Source organism: Artemia sp. Qi Xiang Cuo, chromosome 14 (assembly GCF_049724085.1).
Source record: "Artemia sp. Qi Xiang Cuo chromosome 14, ASM4972408v1, whole genome shotgun sequence".
Lineage (NCBI taxonomy): Eukaryota > Metazoa > Arthropoda > Branchiopoda > Anostraca > Artemiidae > Artemia > Artemia sp. Qi Xiang Cuo.
Genome location: NC_142807.1, coordinates 23,097,307 through 23,106,588, shown reverse-complemented (window position 1 = coordinate 23,106,588; position 9,282 = coordinate 23,097,307).

Below are 9,282 nucleotides of genomic sequence, written 5' to 3'. Positions count from 1 at the left end.
AGTTTTAGCTTAGAGTCTTAGCTTAGACTTTTTGTTAGAGTTCTAGTTTAGTTTAGTTTTAGTTAAGAGTTTAGGATTTTACCATAATGTCTTAGCTTAGAGTTATAGTTAGAGTCGAAGTTTAGTTTAGTTAAAGTTAAGAATTTAGAGTTTTAGCTTAGAGTCTTAGCTTAGAGTTTTACTTAAAGCTGTAGCTTGGTTAAGTTTTATTTAAGAGTTTAGAGTTTTAGCTTAGAGTCATAGCTTAGAGTTTTTGTTAGTGTTCTAGTTTAGTTATACTTAAGAGTTTATATTTTCTAGCTTAGAGTCTTAGCTTAGAGTTTTTGTTAGAGTTCTAGTTTAGTTTAGTTTTATTTAATAGTTTATAGTTTTAGAATAGAGTCATAGCTTAGAGTTTAGTTAGAGTTGAAGTTTATTTTAGCTATTGTTGATAGTTTGTTGTTTTAGCCTTGAGTCTTAGCTTAGAGTTTTAAATAGAGTTGAAGTTTAGTTTAGCTATAGTTAAGAGTTTAAAGTTTTAGCTTAGACTCATAGCTTTGAGTTTTTTGTTAGAGCTGTAGTTTAGTTAAGAGTTTTAGTTTAGAGTTTAGAGTTTTAGTTTAGAGTCTTAGAGTTTTAGTTAGAGTTTTAGTTAAAGATGTACTTTCGTTAAGTTTTAGTTAAGAGTTTAGAGTTTTAGCCTAGAGTCTTAGCTTAGAGTCTTAGTTTAGAGTTTTTGTTGAAGTTCTAGTTTAGTTTAGTTTTAGTTTAGAGTTCTACCTTAGAGTCTTAGCTTAGAGTTTTACCAAGAGTTGAAGTTTAGTTTAGTTATAGTAGATGGTTTAGAGTTTTAGCTTACAGTCATATCTTAGAGTTTTAGCTACAGTTCTAGTTTAATTTATTTTTAGTTAAGAGTTTAAAGTTTTATCTTAGAGTCTTAGCTTAGAGTTTTTTTTAGAGTTCTAGTTTAGTTTCGTTTTAGATAAGAGTCTAGAGTTTTTAGCATAGAGTCTTAGCTTAGAATTGTTGTTGAAGTTCTATTTTAGCTTAGTTCTAACTATGAGCTTTGAATTTTAGACTAGAGTGATAGCTTAGAGTTTCTGTTAGAGTTGATGATTAGTTTAATAATTATTAAGATTTTAGAGTTTTAGCTTAGAGTCTTTGTTAAAGTTATAATATAGTTTAATTAAGAGTTTATAGTTTTAACTTAGAGTCATATATTAGAATTTTAGGTAGAGTTGAAGTCTAGTTTAGGTGTTGTTAAGAGTTTAGAGTTTTAGGTTAGAGTCTTAGCTTAGAGTTTTATTTTTTGTTGAAGTTCTAGTTTAGTTTAGTTTTAGTTAAGAGTTTAGAGTTTTAGCTTAGAGTTTTAGTTAGAGTTGAAGTTTACTTTAGTTTTAGTTAAGAGTTTAGAGTTTTAGCTTAGAGTTTTTGTTAGAGTTCTAGTTTAGTTTAGTTTTAGTTTAGAGTTTAGTTTTTAGCTTAGAGTCTTAGCTTAGAGTTTTTGTTGAAGTTCTAGTTTAGTTTAGTTTTAGTTAAGAGTTTAGATTTTTACCTTAGAGTCTTAAATTAGAGTTTAGTTAGAGTTCTAGTTTAGTTTAGCTATATTTAAGAGTTTAAAGTTTTAGCTTTGAGTCTTAGCTTAGAGTTTTTGTTGAAGTTCTAGTTTAGTTTAGTTATTGTTAAGAGTTTAGACTTTTAGCTTAGAGTTTTAGCTTAGAGTTTTAGTTAGAGTTTTAGTTTAGTTTAGTTTTAGTTAAGAGTTTAGAGTTTTAGCTTAGATTCTTAGCTTATAGTTTTTGTTTGAGTTATATTTTAGCTAAGTTTTAGTCAAGAGTTTAGATTCTTAGCTTAGAGTCTTAGCTTAGAGTTTTACTCAGAGTTGAAGTTTAGCTTAGTTATAGTTAAGAGTTTGGAGTTTAATCTCAGAGTCTCAGAATAGATATTTTGTCATGGTTCTAGTTTCGTTTAGTTTTAGTTAATACTTTAGAGTTTTAACTTAAAGTCTTAGCTTAGAGTTTTTGTTATAGTTTAAGTTTAGTTTAGTTATAGTTAAGAGTTTTAGTTCTAGTTTAGTTTAGTTATAGTTAAGAATTTAGAGTTTTAGCTTAGAGTCATAGCTTAGAGTTTTACTTAAAGTTTTAGTTTGGTTAAGTTTTAGTTAAGAGTTCAGAGTTTTAGATCAGATTCATAGCTTATATTTTTTTTTAGAGTTCCAGTTTAGTTTAGTTATAGTTAAGAGTTTAGAGTTTCTATCTTGGAGTCTTAGCTTATAGTTTTTGTTAGAGTTCTAGTTTAGTTTAGTTTTAGCTAAGAGTTTAGAGTTTTAAATTATAGTCTTAGCTTAGAATTTTATCTTTGAGTCTTAGCTTAGAGTTTTAGTTAGAGTTGAAGTTTAGTCTAGTTATAGTTAAGAGTTTAGAGTTTTAGCTTAGAGTTTTAGCTTAGAGTTTTTGTTGAAGTTCTAGTTTAGTTTAGTTTTAGTTAAGAGTTTAGAGTTTTATCTTACAGTCTTAGCTTAGAGTTTTTGTTGAAGTTATAGTTTAGTTTAGTTAAGAGTTTAGAGTTCTAGCTTAGAGTCTTTGCTTAGAGTTTTAGGTAGAGTCGAAGTTTAGTTTATTTATAGTTAGGGGTTTAGAGTCTTAGCTTTGAGTCATAGCTTAGAGTTTTAGTTAGATTTCTAGCTTATTTTAGTTTTACTTAAGAGTTTAGAGTTTTAACTTAGAGTCATAGCTTAGACTTTTAGTTAAAGTTCTAGTTTAGTATAGTTTTAGTTAAGAGTTTAGAGTTTTTAGCTTAGAGTCTTAGCTTAGAGTTTTGGTTGAAGTTCTAGTTTAGTTTAGTTTTAGTTAAGAGTTTAGAGTTTTATCTTAGAGTCTTAGCTTAGAGTTTTTGTTGAAGTTCTAGTTTAGTTTAGTTAAGAGTTTAGAGTTCTACCTTAGAGTTTTAGCTTAGAGTTTTACATAGAGTTGAAGTTTAGTTTAGTTATAGTTAAGTGTTTAGAGTATTAGCTTGGAGTCTTAGCTTAGAGTTTTAGCTAGAGTTCAAGTTTAGTTTAGTTTTAGTTAAGAGTTTAAAGTTTTACCTTAGAGTCTTAGCTTAGAGTTTTAGTTAGAGTTCTAGTTTAGTACAGTTTTAGTTAAGAGTTTAGAGTTTTATCTTGGAGTCTTAGCTTAGATTTTTTGTTAGAGTTCTAGTTTAGTTTAGTTTTAGTTAAAAGTTTAGAGTTTTACCTTAAAGTCTTAGCTTAGAGTTTTAGTTAGAGTTCTAGTTTAGTTTAGTTAAGAGTTTTGAGTTTTACCTTAAAGTCCTAGCTTAGAGTTTTAGTTAGAGTTAAAGTTTCGTTTAGTTTAGTTAAGATTTTATAGTTTTAGCTTAGAGTCTTAGCTTAGAGTTTTAGTTAGAGTTATAGTTTAGTTTAGTTTTAGTTAAGAGTTTTAGCTTAGAGTTTTAGCCTAGAATCTTAGCTTAGAGATTTAGTTAGAGTTGAAGTTTAGTCTAAACTAGCATAACCACAAAATTCCACAATATTACATAGAAATACCAAAACCATAGGTTAGATTAGGTTAGGTTAGGTTAGAGGTTAGGTTTCTCGACGTTTAAGTTAGGTTAGATTAGGTTAGCTTATCATGAATAACCTACCATGGAGTACCACTGGGAAAGCCGCTTCCAATGTAAGAGCAACCATAGAGTACGTTTGCTACACCCGCAAGCATGCATAGCGAGAGAGAAATACAAAGTCGACCTGGGGGGATTTTCCGGCGAGTATGGCTAGGTTAGGTTAGGTTAGACTAGATTAAGTTAGGTTAGGCTAAGTCAGGTTAGGTAAGTTAGGTTAGGTTAGCTAACTTAGGTTAGGTTAGGGTAGCTAGTAAACATCTCTCCGTGTTTAAGTTAGGTAAGGTTAGGTTAGGCTAGATTAAGTTAGGTTAGGTTAGGTTAAGTTAGGTTAGATTAAGTTAGGTTAAGTTAGGTTATGTTAGGTTAGGTTAGGTTAACCTAACCTAACTTAGCCTAACCTAACCTAACTTAACCTAACATAACTTAATCTAGCCTAACCTAACCTAACTTAAACATGGAGAGATGTTTACTAGCTAACCTAACCTAACCTAACTTAGCTAACCTAACCTAACTTACCTAACCTGACTTAACCCAACCTAATCTAACCTAACTTAATCTAGTCTAACCTAACCTAACCTAGCCATACTCGCCGGAAAATCCCCCCAGCTCGACTTTGTATTTCTCTCTCACTATGCATGCTAAGGTAGACTCTAAGGTAGAACTCTAAACTCTTAACTAAACTAAACTAGAACTTCAACAAAAACTGTAGCTGTCATTTCTAATTCCTGACACCAAAGATCAATGAAGCCCTATTTAAAAATAGAATATTAATTTTTCTCTCTGACCTAAAGAGCGTTTATCCCTCAGACCTAAGATCAAATAAGCCATAATGTTTCTTAATTCCCCTTTCGTGAATCAATAATTCCCCGCCGATTATGTAAATCAATTTCTCAGGTTAGGTTAGCCAAACAACAAAGAAGCCATTTTTGTTTCTTAATTCCCCTTTCGTGAATCAATAATTCCCCGCAGATTATGTAAATCAATTTCTCAGGTCCAAACAATATCCAATATCCAAACAACAAAGAAGCCATGTTTGTTTCTTAATTCCCCTTTCGTGAATCAATAATTCCCCTCGATTATGTAAATCACCCCATTGTCATTACACCTGGACAAACAAAAACAAATAAATCGACCTTGAAACATCCATCAAAGTGAGAAAAATCCTGTTTTTTCATTCTCACAGCGATCAGAGGGCAAATGCCCCCACCCATACCCATCATTTCCCCGAACAGTTCCAATCAACATTTTGATATAGCAATTTTGTTGAACGTAGTTGAAGGGTCCAGAAATTATGTTTTTGAGTATGACAACCTCCACAGCCTTCAGGGCTAAGGTTATAAGTTGTGTCTTGGGGGCATATAATGTCATATAGAAAATGTTGTCGTAAAAACTCCAAAAAGAGCTCTTTCGATTGGAAATTGAGAGGGTCATTGCCCTTTTTAATGGTCGAAAGTAATCAGAGGGAGAATCCCCCCCCCCCCCCATCAACGCCCATCATTTCCCCAAACATTTCCGATCAACATTTTGATATGGCCATTTTGTTCAACGTAGTTGAAAGGTCTGGTAATTATGTCTTTGAGGATGACAAAACTCCCCCCATAGCCCTCAGGACAAGGGTCGTAAGTTATGCCCTTGGGGTAAATAACATTTTTATAGACAGTTTTGTCATAGAAGCTTCAAAAAGGGCTCATTCGATTTGAAATTGAGAGGACTAGTGGATTTTTTATTAATAGAAATTGATCAGAGGGCAAATTTCTCCCTCCACGCCTTTCCTGTCCCCAAACACTCCCAATCAAAATTTTGACAAAGCCCTTTTGTTAAGCCTATCAGAAAGGTCTGGAAATTATGTCTTTGAGGATAACAAATCCCCCCAGCCTTCAGGGAAAGGGTTGCAAGTTATATAGGGTTTTTATAGAAAGACAATTTTTACAAAAGCGCAGTGAATCCCTCTTTAAATCCGATGAGCCCCTCAAATTCCCGGTATTCGGAAAATGTTGACAATTGCTTACCAGAAAGCGTTTTAGAGTGCAATAACCATTTCCATATAATCTGTCAAAACACATGAAATAAAATATACAAACAAACTTTGCGTCATGTTTGCACCCCCCCCCCCTCCACCCACACCCAGCTCATATAAAGAACAGGCTTTCTCAGTTCAAGTTTAATTGTTTCTCCTTATTTTCAGTTCAGAAATTTTTTTTACATCATTCAATTTCTATTCGTTTGTTTTACCATGCCAAATATTTCCCTAGATAGGAGGGGAACTGCAGTCCTTCTCTCTTTAGGCTAGGATTTAACTCTTGCATAACTTAGCTATAGGCTACTCCTGTTTGTGATATTATTTATGTTCGTCTTAGTTTGAATTGATTATTCATTTGACTTTGACCCAACAGGTTTGGGGCTAACGCCTCCTAAGCCTTCTAAAGACCAGAGCATGATTTGTATTTTACTGAAAACACAATATGTTTTAAACATACCTCTTATACGCTATAACGTTAATAAATCCAAAAATGTTGAAATTTCCAGGAATGGATATGCTTGATTTATTAGCTGACTTTATTTCTGCTCGTCTTAGGTAGCTCTTTACTTTTCTTTGAAGAACTTCGTTTTGGAGAAATCTTCATTAAATTAGTAAAAAAATCACATCAAACATAAAGATAACAGATACTGCTATAGATGAGCAAGTGAATCCTATAACGACCAGAAATTGGAAAAAATTATTAAGCCAAAATGAAAACAAATTTACCACAAATAATAGTGAGGTAGGGGTGATGCTCTCCTAACTTTGTATAGTTCAGAGCGTCATTAATGTTTTACTGAAAAAGCTTTATCTTTTTTCTTATTGTCTATTAATAAAGAACATTTCCTTTTTTTATGTCAATTAATAAATGAAACCAAAAACAGACAGAAATTTAGATGAATAAAAAAAAAACGGTTGTGTAATATTCCACTTAACCTATTCAAAGAATAAAATTTTATTTTTAGCGTCCTTCCATCATATTTTGGTTTTATTCTGGTCTACCTTGTCTTTCTGCATATCCTGTAAGTTACAAACCTATCAGAGGGAAAAATAATTTGGGGCCTATTTTGGGGTGTCGCAAACCAATGCAGTCAAAATTAATTCAAAATTTGCTTTTTGGATAGGAGTCCACCTGACCAAGAAAGTTATAAGCCTCATTTTAAAGCTGATTGGAGAGCCGACATATAAGGCCTTGTTTTTGTGCATTCCAAGTCTTTTAGTCTTTTGCTCTGAAATGATCAAAACATTCAAAATCAAGAAACCTGGGGCATTTTCAAGCAAACCAATTTTTCAAAAAGCTTTTACATTGCATAAGGAATCTAATGGCAAAATAGCTCACGGATATAACTTTCAATCTCGCAAGAAAACCGTCAGTCCTCTTAAGGCGAACCAATGGGATACAAAATGTTTTTGGGCGATTATCCCTTTCCTCAAACATTATGTTTTGAGTCACTTTGCTCTCCCTAAATGCTTTCTGGAAATTTCAAATCATTCTCTCTAGTCGTTCCCGAAACATTAAAGGTACGCCGTTTTATAAGCATGGATGAATGTATTGTCTTTTGAATTACCTTGCTACTTCATCGTGTAAAGATTCGAAGTTCAACTTATGATAATAGTTTGGAAGCTTTTAACCGGATGGGAGATCTGTATTTTTTGCCACCACACTTCTCCTCTAAATAAAAACATGAATGTCACTTGCCTCTTCTGTGACCCCTGAACACCTAAGGCTTCAGTTCAATCCAAACCTGTAGGTCCGCAGATGTCACAATCATGCTATTCTGATAATATGGTCACCTATCTTCTTCGATTTACTTCTGCCCCTCTCCCAGGTCAAAACCCGAGGTCCACTTGGCCCCCCAATACCCACTGAAAATTTCAACCCAACATTCCAAGTTGTTCCCGAGACAATACAGATACACTATTTTGATATACCCGGTTATGCATGTTTTTTTTTTTTTTTTTTTTTTTTTTTTTTTTTTTTTTGTTCTACTTTGCTATTTCACCATGAATAGATTCTAGTTCATCAGAAACCAATGAGGGCCGAAATTGCAGATGCTTTATTTTGAAAGCCTTGTACCGCATAGTTTCTTTGAATTTACTTTGCAACTTGACTGGAAAAAAAATAATATAATTTCAGGGTGGGATTCAAGAACATAAACGTTCATATGAATTAGAGGCAATTTTAGTTCCTCCCTTCTCCCGAAACAAGACTTGAAGTCTTCTTAACCCTTCCCCCTTACTACCTGAATGTTTGAACTGAATGCCCCAAGCAATTCCTAAGATGCTGCAGATATGCTATTTTGATAGCCTGTATACTTATAGTGTCCCAAGATTCTGTCCTTTCCCCGAGTCAAAATTTGGGATTTACTTTTCCCCACAACTCCGCCTGAAAGTTTCAACTCTATCTCCCAAGCCATTCTTGAAATATTACTGATACTCTATATTGCTAATCCTTTGATTTGCCTTGTTGCTTAACACTGCACAGATTATAAGTCCCACTAAGTCTTACACTGCAACTTTTTTGTGAACCCAACACAAAATTGTATAACCCCTCCCCCTCTTCCCAACACAGTATCCTTCTTGTCCCAGAATTCTCTTGTCTCACACAGGATCCTCTTGATCTTTCAATCCTTCTTGTCCCAGCCTCCCCCACTCTTTCTCTAACGAGTGCCTGCAAGTTTCAACCTAATTTCTCGAGCCGTTCCCAAGATACAGCAGATGTGCGATTTCGATGACGGGGATACATATGGTGTATTTTGATTTAACTGTATTCTTTCCCCCAGGTCAAAATTTAAGGAGTGCTTGACCCCCTTAAAATTCCAAAGAAGTTTTAACTTGGTATCCCAAGATGTTTCCAGATATTGCAGATAAGCCATTTTGGTAGCCAGGCAACATATAGCGCCTTTCTATTTCCTTAGGTTCCACAATCGTTTCCAGAATCCGCTCTAGTTAAAATCTACCTGTGAAGGGATTATTAAAGAATTTGGAAAAGCTTTTGAAAATATTCAGTATATGAGATGGTTTGCCTCTCCTCAATAGCTCGCTCTTACGCTAAAGCTTTTTTTTTAACTTTTAAAAGAAGTCATTGTTCTAATTAAACATCCTTTGAGGTTGTGGAGTCAATGCTAAACCAATGTAATAGAAATCAAACTTCGGGTATAGAAAGCTAACTATTAGTTTTAAAAAACTCAAAATTAATACGCAAATTTTATTTTAATTATTAATATACGGTGACCAATATACAAACCTACATTCGATCAAAAACGCTCTGAAGTTAACTAAAAAAACAAGTTTTTTGTAACTGAAAGTAAAGAGCGACATTAAAGCTTAAAACGAATAGAAATTATTCCGTACATGAAAGGGGCTGTTCCCTGCTCAACGCCCCACTCTTTACGTTAAATTTTTTTATTGTTTTCTAAAGCAGAGTTGTGAGACAGAGTCAAACTTTAGCGTAAAGAGTGGGGCGTTGAGCAGGGAACAGCTCCTTTCATATGCGAAAAAATATCTGTTCGTTTGAAGTTTTAATGTCGTTCCTTACTTTCAGTTAAAAAAACTTTTTTTTTTTATTTAATTACGTTAAACGTTCAGCCTGCTTTATTCTTTTATTATTTATTTTTTTTTTTTATTTTTATAAAGATATGTTTATTTTTTTTATTCCGTTC